At 48.2% G+C, this 12,340-nt stretch overlaps 1 non-coding gene across 1 annotated transcript in view; it reads left to right on the forward strand.

Moving 5' to 3' along the window:
- Positions 1-2,570: 2,570 nt before the first annotated feature.
- LOC119398845 (uncharacterized) overlaps positions 2,571-12,340 on the forward strand; it is a 48,404-nt gene continuing 38,634 nt past the window's right edge. Inside the window, exons 1-2 of the transcript XR_007414992.1 lie at positions 2,571-2,627; positions 4,921-5,086. This is a non-coding gene — a transcript (uncharacterized LOC119398845). The remainder of the gene's footprint in view (positions 2,628-4,920; positions 5,087-12,340) is intronic.

Genomic DNA, 12,340 nt, shown 5'->3' on the forward strand with positions numbered 1-12,340 from the left:
ATATTTCTGTCTGTAACGTCAATAACTGCAGGTGACAAACATTTTAGCTGCACTTATTAATAGACACTGCCTTAGTTATAGGCCCTATAGCGCTTGAAACTAGCTACTACTTTTGTTGTAGTGGTGCCTGAGCAGACGATGTCTGTCGCATACACAGGTTCCTCGCTTGCATGTTTTGCGCATGCTTGCGTAGGAGGCCTCCGGAGGGCAAGCTTTCGTGATCTGCAGGCTTTCTGTCTCTCTTATAGCTCTCGTGCGCTTCCGCGTTGCACCGACCGCTGGCTCTCTGCGCGCTTTTCACGCCTCAATAAAATCGAGCGCTTTCCAGGATTTCCATCAGTGCTTCTGTATGATGGGGTGCAAATGTAGCAGTGGCTACGCATCCTGCTAGGAAAAGGTAATTACCTTATAAGTTCCGACTGACCCGGTGAGGTTCGAAGTGTAGGCTCGCGCAATGCCAAGAAAAGATCGAGAGCTCACGACTCCTGACTACGTTTGCGAAAAGCACTTACCGGAGAGTGACATAGAGAGATGGTGGTATTAAGGTGGATTTGAAAATTGACCTACAGGATGCAGAAAGAGGCAAAGCGCATTCAATGCATTTTGTTATTTAGCAGCGTCTAGGGATCGCCTAACACCTGAAGCGACACTATAGCAGACACTAGTGGTTCCAAGCAGTGGCCATTCATCAAAGGCACGAAGGGACAGCACTTATAGGAACAACCTAAATATGAACTAATGGCATGTAAGCGAAGTCCCATCATTGGTTGAACGAATGATACCTGAGCTATCGAGTTCACGTTAAATTATAGTTTTCGCGTTCAACAAAATATTTCACGCAGGTGATTTCCCTTAATGTGACGCATTTTTTCTCGTTAATTTACCGAACTTGGAGCCGGAGAGGAGGCCCAAGATACACACCCATTCGCGCATAAAGCGGAAGCGGTGAATCGGTAACGAATGGCCTTGAACCGACGAGCTTCGTCGGAGAGCGCGACGCGCGCGTTTTTTTTTCTCGGCTGGCGGACTCTCACGACAGAGGGCGCGTCAGTGCCATGCCCGATTGCGTGACTTTATTGGGACGCCCGAGCGAGCGCTGTTTGGCCTCCTCAAGAATTTTTGCTCCGTGGTTTAAGGTGCGTGGTTATGGCCTTGAAAATTTTTAACAATAATGGCGGCCGAAACAAGTTGCATTACACGCACTGTTTACTTCCCTACTTTACCCCTGGAAAGCCAGCGACCAATTGCAGGCAGTTGTGGGCAGCACGTCACCACTCCATTTTTATTCTTGAAACCATTGTGAAGCTTGCTTTCTTTCGGACTCGACGAAAGGGTGGGCGGGTGTGAGGGGGGGGGGGGAGGCGCCGCGGTGAAACTTGCCACCCCCCCCCCCACCCATTTAATGGAAAAGTCTTCGCAAGCCTGTGGCTGCGGCCAATTTCTTGCGACGGTCTTTGCAAACAGAAAACCGACAAAGACTTTGTCCATGTTTCTTGTGCCTTCCTGCGCAATTAACCGCGGCACAGCTGGTCGGTACACCGTTTTTTATGCGGCAAACAGCACACGCACCAGCGAAAACACAGTGACAGCTGCGGTAGGCACGGCTGCAGATGCCCACCACGAAAAAGTAAATGCCTTGCGACAGCGCCACCGCATTTTCGTGACGTAAGGGCGGTGGAATATATCTATAATACTGAAGTTGCCGTAGTCGGGCTTGCTAGAGTGGTTTCAGGTGCCACTCAAGTACCAGCTTGTGTGTTCTTCGCCAACATTTATAAAAAGCTCCAGCGGTGGCGCATCACCTTATGTAAGATGGATGAGATACGGCCATAACATGGATGAGCCACTTTTAGAGATCTATATGAATACTAGTCAACAATAGCTATGCTGTCTTAACTGTTACACGAGCGAACTCTTCTGTAGCCCAATTATTTGTTCTTGGTTATTTGTTCCAGGACGTCACGTAAACATTTTCATCGATGCCGATCATTGGGCATCAATGGTGATAGCGTGGGCGTTCGACAGTGTCGACACCTTCTTCTTTCTCAGGCAAGTAAAACCGCAGCTCACTAAACCAAAAGAGCGCTAAACCTTCAAGTCTACAGCTCTACTAGAGTAATTAAAAATTTGGATCATAAGAACAAACGAATGCAGTGAAAGTTTTATATAACTAACCAGAGTTTCGATACTATATACTTACGATTCTAAAAAAAATGTAGTACAGCTTAAAAAGTTAAGCCACCGTAGGCTGTTTGTTAAGCGTAAAATATGGCGTTACTAATTTGCTCACAGATTCTAAAAATACAGTGAGTGCTTCGGCCATTGTAACCTTACAATTTGCAATTAACTTACACTTCTAGTGTTGAATGAGGCGTTGAGGGTAACATTGAGTAGAAAGTAATATTTTAACAGGAGTATACCCCCAATAAGTCTTTAAAAAATAAAGTATAGGGAGATAGTTGAAGCTAACGATTGACAACCACCACAACTATGACCGTGACATTTACCCCGAGCGAATTTTTTTTTTATCTTCCGTGCAGTGGATTTTTGTTGTGTCTCGCCGTGACAAAGCAAAAGAGAAGTGGTCCCCTCGTCTTGCTAATCGCATTTGTCCGAAGACTCATCAGGTAAGATGCACTGCTCTGTGTGACATTCTGACTTGAAAAAGGAAGGATTAAGGTCACGAATGCAAATACAAGGCATATGGTGGCATACCGGTGGCATACCGGCATACCGGTGGCATACCGGCATACCGGTTGCATACAGTGGACACTGTATGCCACCGGTATGCCGCACTCGATTTGAGTCCAGTAGCGGACGCTAAATCGAAATGCAAATCGCCAGCAGTCGAGAATCCCGCAAGCGCCATCCACTATCTAAGGCGCAGAAATGCGAAACCAGTCGCAGCGTAGCATATCAGCGGCTATAGGTGTTACTTTATCGCCTTCTTTCCGCTCTTAATAATTGTTGGTGTTTAAAGTACCAAAACCACGATATGATTACGAGCGACGCCGTAGTGGAGGGCTCCAGAAATTTCGGTCACCTTGAGTTAATTAACGTGCACCTAAATCTAAGTACACGGGCCTCAAGCATTTTCGCCTCTATCGAAAATGCGGCCGCTGCGGCCGGGATTCGATCCCGCGACCTTCGGGTCAGCAGTAGTTTTTTTCTCTTTCCAACTGGTGCATGACGCCTTGCACGCAGCAACTAAGGCATGACCATGCCGTGAACAAAAAAAAAATGGCTGGCCCTCTCGTAACTGGCTCTCTCGTAATCGAGAGCAGATGTAAACATGAAATGACCACCGGCAAAGCAGATTGGTTGGAGATTATACTAGCCAAAATCTTGTGCATGCTCGCAAGGGCACACCTCACCGAACAACACCATACTACACTGTGCACTCGTCCATATGGACGCCATTGTTTGCGGTCACGGCGCAAGATAAATAGTCTTGGGCTTTGCCTAGCTATGCGGCCGTTGCGGCCACCACGCAACAGAAAGAGGGGAGAGGGGGTTAAACTTTATTGAAACTCTGTTGATACCAAATGGGAGTGGGAATGGGGGAGCCAGGCTGGATTGGGGGCTAGATAGGGACCCAGGGGGCCGCAACTCTAATAGAGCAGTCCACCAGCCTGCTCTGTATATGCCAGTTTGTGCTCCCTAATGACCTGTCCCATGCTTCTGGTGGGGGACCTGGTTACAAGAAATCATCAGGGGATGGGTTATTGGGGCACCCCCATAATATGTGGTCTTGTCTTGCCTGTGCTAGGCCACAGTTAAAAGGGAATAGGAATACGATACTTACTAACTCGTGCCGCGAAATCGCTGCCTCTGGTAGCGTGCCGCTTACTTGCCCATCGTTGACGTTCAGAATGGCACGGGCTCGGCGCTGGCGTTTCAAAGAGCAAGTGTATGATTCCCTACCTGCCTCTGGAACGTCGCTATTGTCACTACTAAGTAAGAGTTCAGTGTACAAGAAGTTGCAGCTTCAGTGACAGTGTGAACAAACACTAAGAAGTGTGAAGAGCTACATTTTCTAACTTTTTTGGATCGAATCTAGGGTATGTAATGCGGGCTTCATCGAAGCGTTGATGCCAAAGACCGCCTTCTGGGCTGACGGCCCGGGTGATCTCGTTTGAAGTACCCGGATAACAGCGCTGGCAATTGTTTCAAGGTCACGTGAAGGCCGCCGACAACCGGAGCTAAAAGCACTTCATGCTTAATAAGAGTGTTTTTCACTCAACCTCGAACAATAACAAATTAAAGTGTGGGGTTGTACGTGTCAGAACCACCATGTGATTGTATGGCATGCGTTAAGTTGGGACCCATGGAATAATTTTGACCAGCTGGTGTTCCTTAACGGTGACCTAAATTTAAGTGCACAGTTCTCTCTCTTTTTTTTTTTTGGCATTGCGCCCCCATCCAAATCAGGCTGCCTTGGCCAGAAATCAAATCCATGTCCTCGTGCTTGACAGCCACTTAAGAAATCAGCCGCAATTTTTCACGGTATGTCCAAAACAATAGCGAAAAGAAGAAATACTGACGAGAAGCTTACAGTGTGAACTTCATCCGTATTTCGTTCTTGCTGTAATCGGCATACGGAGTGGCGCAATTTATCGTTCATTCCCGTTTTCTAGTACATACGGGTACGCTTCTGCAGCACAAACTACACTTAACTGAAGAGCAACGGCTCATTGAAGACAGGAGTTTTGTAATAGACGACACGCTAACCATAGTTTGTGTGAATGTATAGCATGCACGCAATGGTGCTTGCGTATAAACTTGCACTATATATGCTTACCACGCTTGCGTCACTTCAGCGCGACCTCAGAACTTTTACCACATCTACCTCGCTTTAATAATTCTGCTCCTCTTGAATGCAAAATGTAATTTCTCTATTTCTGTTTCGTTTCTCGGCAGGACTTGTGTGCCCCTCTTCTTCGTCATCATGTGTATATACGTGCTTCCACGATTTGTAACTGGACCCGATACCAAGGGTTGCTTTCAGAAGCTTGAAGAAGAGATTGCTGAAACCTGGTGGGCTCTGCTTTTGCAGATAAGGAATTTCTTGGCAATGGATGAACGGGTAAGCATTGTACGCATTGAAAGAGTCTGATAGAGCCTGATGGTACGGTTTCGTGACTGGAAAAAGCGCGAGAAATGAACAAGACGATCAGACAGGACGAAGCACTGTTCTGCTCAGTTCATCTTGTATCGTTATTTTCTCGCGCTGTTTCAAGTTATGAAATCGTACGCAAAGTTGCGCATGTACTAACATGGTCTTGCCAACTGCTGTAAAGTTCGGTGCCCCGCCCACCAAACCTTTGCTTTGCTGCTGATCTTAGGGAGTAGCGGCGATAAGTGCAACAACTTGCTTCCCTCAAACAAAAGAACAACCGTCGCTAAATATAACAAATAGCGTAAACACACTAGGCAAGACAGACAGACTGGACTTGGTGTTGTCCAGTCTGTCTTTCTGGTTTCGTGTGTTTGCGCTATTACTTGTTATGAAGCCTTACTAAAATCTCAAATTCGAACCCTTTTAAACCTTTGCTAAAACTCGGAAAGAAATATGGCCGATGGCCGCAGGCAAGCCAAGCAGTAGTGTGTATGCTCCTGGGCACCGTACGCCAGATCCCGCAGTCGCCACAAGGTGTAGCCCAGCAGAGCAAAGCCGGCTGCTCGCGCGCTCTACCTGGAGGTGGACAGGACTGCACAAATAGATTCATTCACATGCCCCTGCACAGAACCGTCATATGCACGGAAAAAGACAGTTCCTAAGGCATCTGTAAAAATTGGTGGCGGAGATTCCATGGAAGCCCACATGTCAAGTAAAAAGCGGTTCGTTGCAACCGCCATCTATATATCTATTTTACGGACGGGTTTCGGTGCCGCCATGCTGGGCTGTTAACCTTGCCGTGTTTTAGTTTCACCTTGAACAACTAAGCGGACAGCGCTACGGTGGGCGTATACACATGAAAACTGTTGGGTTGGTTCATTCGGCGTCTCCTGGCTTTGTCATTTCGCGTAACGGGATACAAAAATAAGAAAACATTCATTAACAGCCCATGATGGCGGCGCCCCTAAGCCTTAAATTTCGTAACATAGTCTATACGTATAGGGGGGACAACTAAAAGCAAGAAAAAATAAATAAATAATGACGTTGCAACCGTAAGCTGAAACAGCGTCGCTCTTTTACGCAACATGGCGAGAATTCACGAAATGCTTTTTCTACAGCGCTGCTTTACTTGCTTTTGATAGCTACGCGATCTTTTCGTCTTTACTTCTCGCTAATGGCCATATGCGAGAGAACCAGAAGATGAAGGAAACTGTGTTTGTCTCAGTTTTTTTACCTCGTCTCTGCTTTCTTCTGCGCAGAATACCTAAATCATGAATCACAAACTTGCGCAATCGTTCACTTCGAAGAAGAAGAAGGCTTTGAGAGGCAAGCTGTGTTTTGTTAGCCGAATATTGTACTTGCATTATACACCAAATTACTTTACAATTAAGAAAAGATACGGTGACACAAACGGGCCGAGAGTATACAACGGTGCAATAGTTCAAAAACTCACGTTGCCGAATTAAGGTGTGGCATACTTTTCTTGTTCTTCTGGCACGACACACTTGGGACATGAACTGGTAGTGGTTAGTCTGCTGAGAAGAAAAGAAGAATAAGTAGTTCTAACGACACAGAGATGGTCTGGCGATATCACCCTTTGCCCATATTGCGAAGAAACAGAATATATTGAACATTATTTTATATCATGTCGCAACTATTCAATAATCAGGAAAAGACTTCTGGTTATTCCGTTTTCGACGATTGGTTTAAGTTTAACTGCCGAAAATGTTCTAAATTTCTGTGCCTCTGTTTTGGAACATTATCATAGAGAAAGTTTTGATGCTCTTTGTAATTCCATTCTAGCCAGTAAACGCATTGCAACATAATGCCTACTTTAAAAAAATACTGGAAAATTACTCGCGGCATAATTATAAAATCTGATTAAAGGTAACACATAGAGTTGAATTTGGTCGGGTCAGGTAAACTCAGCTGTCTGGTCGGCTCAAAATTTCAAACTTCCGTTATTATAATAGCACTTATTTTCTTTTTTTGTTATTAATGTAAATATCATCCATAGGCTTTGTAATTTGATACCCTTTGTAAATTGATTGGTCTTTTTCTTCGTTATTTTTTTTTCTACTTTAGTGATAGGGAGGTAAACATTAACGTAAATATCTAAATATCATCCATAGGCTACAATAATTCTTCTTGGCCAATCCCCCGGAGTGGGTATGTGCCAAAATCGGTAGGCTACAAGCAAACAAACAAGATGGCGGAGATGCATTAATAAACCGCGCTGTGTTTTCGGAACCACGTTTCAGAGTGCTACATTTACTGGTGACCCGCACTACGAACGCGACCTTCCATGGAGCAGCGTGATAATCTCGACGACCTCAGCCCTGGTACCGCTGCCACTGCACCCGGCCATGTACCCTCTTCGGGTGTTGATGGAGGTACTACTACCATAACGCTACCACAGCCGTGGCTTGCCGATCCCTCCTTATGGTTCATTCAAGTCGAGAACAAGTTCCTCATTCATCGCGTCACGTCAGAAGTTCGCAAGCATGAGCTACTCGTTGAAGCGTTGCCGCCACAGGCAATGGCCGAAATACGCGACATCCTCGTGGGCCCGCCTAGTGAAACTCCATATACGACAGTCAAACAGGCTCGTGCCGCCAAAGCATCTGCGCATTCCGCAACTTCTGTGCAACGAAGAGCTCGGGGACCGCCGTACCACACAGTTTCTACGTCACCTGCAACACCTGCTTGGGGACCAGTCGGCCTGCTCGGAAACTTCCATACTACGTGAGTTGTTTCTACAGCGTCTTCCCCCTAACGTGCGAATGGCTCGTGTGCCAGCTCAGGATAAGGCTCTGTCAGAGCTGGCAGAAATGGCCAATGACATGATGGACGTTGCTCCGGCAGTCATAAACGCTGCCCACACCTCTCCGATTTCCGAAGCAGATTCCCTTCGAGAAAAGGTAAAAGATGTCGCAGATGAAGTCGCCAACTTGCGTCTGAAATTGCTGAGCATTCGCGACTTAAATGACCAGCCTCGTCCACACCGACTATGTCTCACGCCGCCTGCTCAGCAACGGCCCCTCAACCAGCCCGAGCACCGCTTTTCATCGCAGAACACATGCTATCACCGGCGTTTTCGTGCCGCGGCTCGCAGGTGTGTGCCACCCTGCTCAATGCGCATGGGAAACGCTCAGGCCGATCGTCAATAACAGCAGCGGGCGATCAAGCCGCCTCTTCCACATCACCGACAAAACCACAGGTCTTCGCTTGCTGGTGGACACTGGAGCAGAAGTCAGCATAATTCCAGCGTCCAAAACTGACCGGCGTCTCCGAGAGAAGTCAACTCCTTTACAAGCGATCAATTCTGTCATTGCAAGGTACGGACAGAAGTCTCTGTCCCTTGATCTCGGTCTGAAGAAGAAACTAAAGTGGTTATTTTGGATAGCAGACGTACGCTACGCAATCTTAGGCGCCGATTCCTAAGGCATTTTCATCTGCTCGTGGATATGAACCGCTGTCGCCTGGTGGATAGCTATACCGGCTTATCGGTCAGTGGTTTTCTGTCACGCGCTACGGCCCTAAACCCCACTTTCGTGAAAACGCCTACGCCACCATATACAGCTCTGCTCAACGAGTTTCTGGAGATTACAACGCAGTCTCCAATGGATAAGACCCCCAACCACACTGTGACCCACTGCATCGTTACCACAGGCCCACCTGTTCACTGCCGCCCTCGCCGACTGGGCCCTGATAAACTTCGAATTGCTCGCAACGAGTTCGAGCATATGTTACAGCTGCAGATCATTCGTCCGTCATCAAGCTCGTGGTCGTCGGCGCTACACATCGTTCCCAAGAAAAACAATGACTGGCGGCCCTGTGGTGATTATCGGGCTCTGAATGCAGTCACCGTTCCAGATCGATACCCGTTACCCAATATTCAGGACTGCGCTGCCTTTTTAACCGGTACAACAGTATACTCGAAGATTGATCTCGTGAAAGCTTATCACCAGATTCCCGTTGAGCCTTTTGACATTCCAAAAACTGCAATAATCACCCCACTTCGGCTTTATGAGTATTTACGAATGCCTTACGGCTTGAGAAACGCAGCTCAGACATTTCAGCGTTTTATAGACGAAGTCACAAGAGGCTGGCCGTTTTGTTTCGCCTACATCGACGATCTTCTCGTTGCCAGCAAGGACGCTGAAACGCACAAGGCACATCTACGTGAGCTTTTCACTCGACTGCGTGATTACGACCTTGTCATCAATGTAGGAAAGTGTGAGTTTGGAGTCTCGGAGATAGCATTCCTCGGACATCAGATCACTAAAGATGGCATCACTCTTCTACCTGACAAGGTTCAAGCTATCATCGACTACGCGCCTCCCACGTCCATACGTTGTCTGCTACGTCTTCCCGGACTCGTCAATTTTTATCGCCGCTCCATTCCTACATGCTCTACACTGCTGCAGCCTCTGGAAGCACTACTCTCGACTTCGAAAGCCGAGAAAGCCGCACTTCCCTGGGACATGGTCGCGGATCAAGCTTTTGCCACCGTTAAGACCAAACTCGCCCAGGTCACCCTCCTGCACCACCCTTCACCAACTGCTAACACTAGACTCATGGTGGACGCTTCTTCAGAAGCAGTTGGAGCCGCTCTTCATCGATGGATCAATGGTGCATGGGCTCCGATTTCCTTTCCCCGCAAGTTACGCGACACTGAGCGCCGATACAGTACTTTCGGGCGGGAGCTCCTCGCAGCCTACCTTGCGGTGCGGCATTTCAGGTACTTTCTTGAAGGGCGACGATTTGCCATTCTTACCCACCACAAGCAACTTGTTTCGGTTTTACGTTCCTGCAGTGCCACACACACTCCTACAGAACTTCGACACCTTGCTTTCATTGCCGAATTCACCACCGACATACGTTATGCAAAAGGCAGCTTTAACAGCGCAGCGGACGCTCTCAGTCGTATTACCATCAATGCCACGACAGGCACCACCGACCTTTCATTGTCTTCGCTCACGGAGACACAGACATTAGGCGATGAGCTTCCACGACTCCGATCCTCTACTTCCCTCCGACTGGAGCAAGCCAACTTTACCGACGTCGACGTTACGCCTTTGTGCGATGTTTCACACAACTGCACTCGTATCTATGTTCCTTCACATCTGCGTCGTGCTGTTTTTGACACCCTCCTCTCCATCTGCCATCCAGCCATAAGAGCTACGCAACACCTGGTCACTGAAACGCTATGTCTGGCCGCGCATACGCGCTAACATTCGTGACTGGGTTCGAACTTGCACAGCGTGTCAGCATATCAAGGTACAATGGCACACCAAGCCTCCATGGAGAAAATTCCCTCTCCCTGATGCACGTTTCGACACCAGTCATTTGGACATTGTCGGGCCTTTACCTCCATGCCGGGGATATACGTATTTGCTTACGCGTATTGACAGGTACACTAGGTGTCCTGAAGCAGCTCCAATGCCTGACATCACGGCAGAAACAGTTGCTCGTACCTTTCTTGCTACCTGGATTAGCCGTTTCAGTGTACCATCAACGGTGACTACTGATCGAGCCAGACAGTTTGAGTCAGCGCTTTTCACCTCTGTCACATTTCTACTGGGTTGTGCGCGCATTCGCACAACTGCGTATCATCCAGCGTTAACTGGCATTGTAGAGAGACTTCATCTTCATCTAAAAGCAGCACTTGCCTCGCAGCCTCACGCCGAAGATTGGGTATCACACCTCCCCGTCGTGCTTCTCGGCCTTCGTTCAACACTTCGGCCAGAACTTGCCTGCTCCGTAGCCGAGATGGTTTATGGCTGCACACTTCGTTTGCATGGGGACCTCGTCAGCCCCATTACTACGTCGAGTGTTTCGGATCCATCTTCTTTCGTCCAGCGTCTGCGGATCTTCATGCAAAACTTGCGCCCATCACCAACTTCAGCTCACACTAAGAACGTTTTTCTGCCGGCAAACCTACAGACATCTTCACACGTTCTTGTTCGTGTTGATGCGTCTTGAAGTGCGCTTCAGCCTCGCTATGACGGTCCTTTCCCAGTCATCAAGCGTTCTGAACATCATTTTACAATTCTACGCAATGGGCATGAAGGCACAGTCAGCATTGAAAGGATCAAGCCGCCACCCATTCTGACAAGCTCCGTTTGATCATTTTTCTTTCAACTGCCCCCGGCCACTTGTCTGCAGCGGGGGCCCATCTGTGACATACTTTTCTTCTTCTGGCACGACACACTTGGGACATGAACTGGTAGTGGTTAGTCTGCTGAGGAGAAAAGAAGTAGTAGTTCGAACGATGGCGGAGATGCATTAATAAACCGCGCTGTGTTTTCGGGACCGCGTTTTAGAGTGCTACAAAGGGGATACCAATGGAGCGAGACTTATGCCGTGAATGGGTTGCTTTTGCAGCCGTACAAAGCGCAGCGTTTTCTCGCGCAGCGCGCCGAATTCATTGTCACGATGGGCGACAGCACGCCGGCCGTGCGCCAGCAAAAGCAGTCTGCAGTCACAGGAACGCTTCTCCATTGGTGCCTTAAGCTAGTCTATAGACTAGCTTACAGCAGCTTACTAGCTTCAGTGAACCGTCACGCCAGGTAAACAACACATATGCAAAGAATAGCATACGGCGGTACGCGCAGAACCACTGCAGAAAAGTGAGCCATATACCATGCTGAGCCGACAATGCGCAAAACTAAACGCAAGCCCACACTGGAAGATTGCCTGCATACGCCTGTTATTTCGCCTGTATGTTAAATTCGAGGTAGATGCAAATAAAGATATGAGCTGGAGGGCGTACGCACTCTCGCTTTTCTTGCGGCACGGCTTCGGTCTACACCGAGAAGCGAAGGCAGGATAGCGATTGAGAAGGCGATACGAACACAGCCCGATTACGCTATCGCGTTATACTCTTGTTGCCGCCGCCTCCGAGAGAGACGAGAGCGCGTTGTCGTCGCACCACCTCTTGGAGGCGTTGTGATGGTGCGCCGTGGTTTTCCCGCTCTTTCCGAGAGATGGCGTGACCGCGCAGCGCGGATGTTCTCTTTCAAACACCTAGTGGGTGCATCGCTAGTTACTCATAACAAAGGGCACACACATTTGCGCGCGTTCTCTTACACGCAAGTAGAGGGTTCATCGATACTTCGAAAAAAAAAAATGTCACGCGCGCAGACGTTCCCTCACGCCCCCGGGCTGTTGACACGCTTGTGCTGGATTCTGTGCATTCACGATGACTTTGACTGC

The sequence above is a fragment of the Rhipicephalus sanguineus genome, chromosome 1, assembly GCF_013339695.2.
Source record: "Rhipicephalus sanguineus isolate Rsan-2018 chromosome 1, BIME_Rsan_1.4, whole genome shotgun sequence".
Lineage (NCBI taxonomy): Eukaryota > Metazoa > Arthropoda > Arachnida > Ixodida > Ixodidae > Rhipicephalus > Rhipicephalus sanguineus.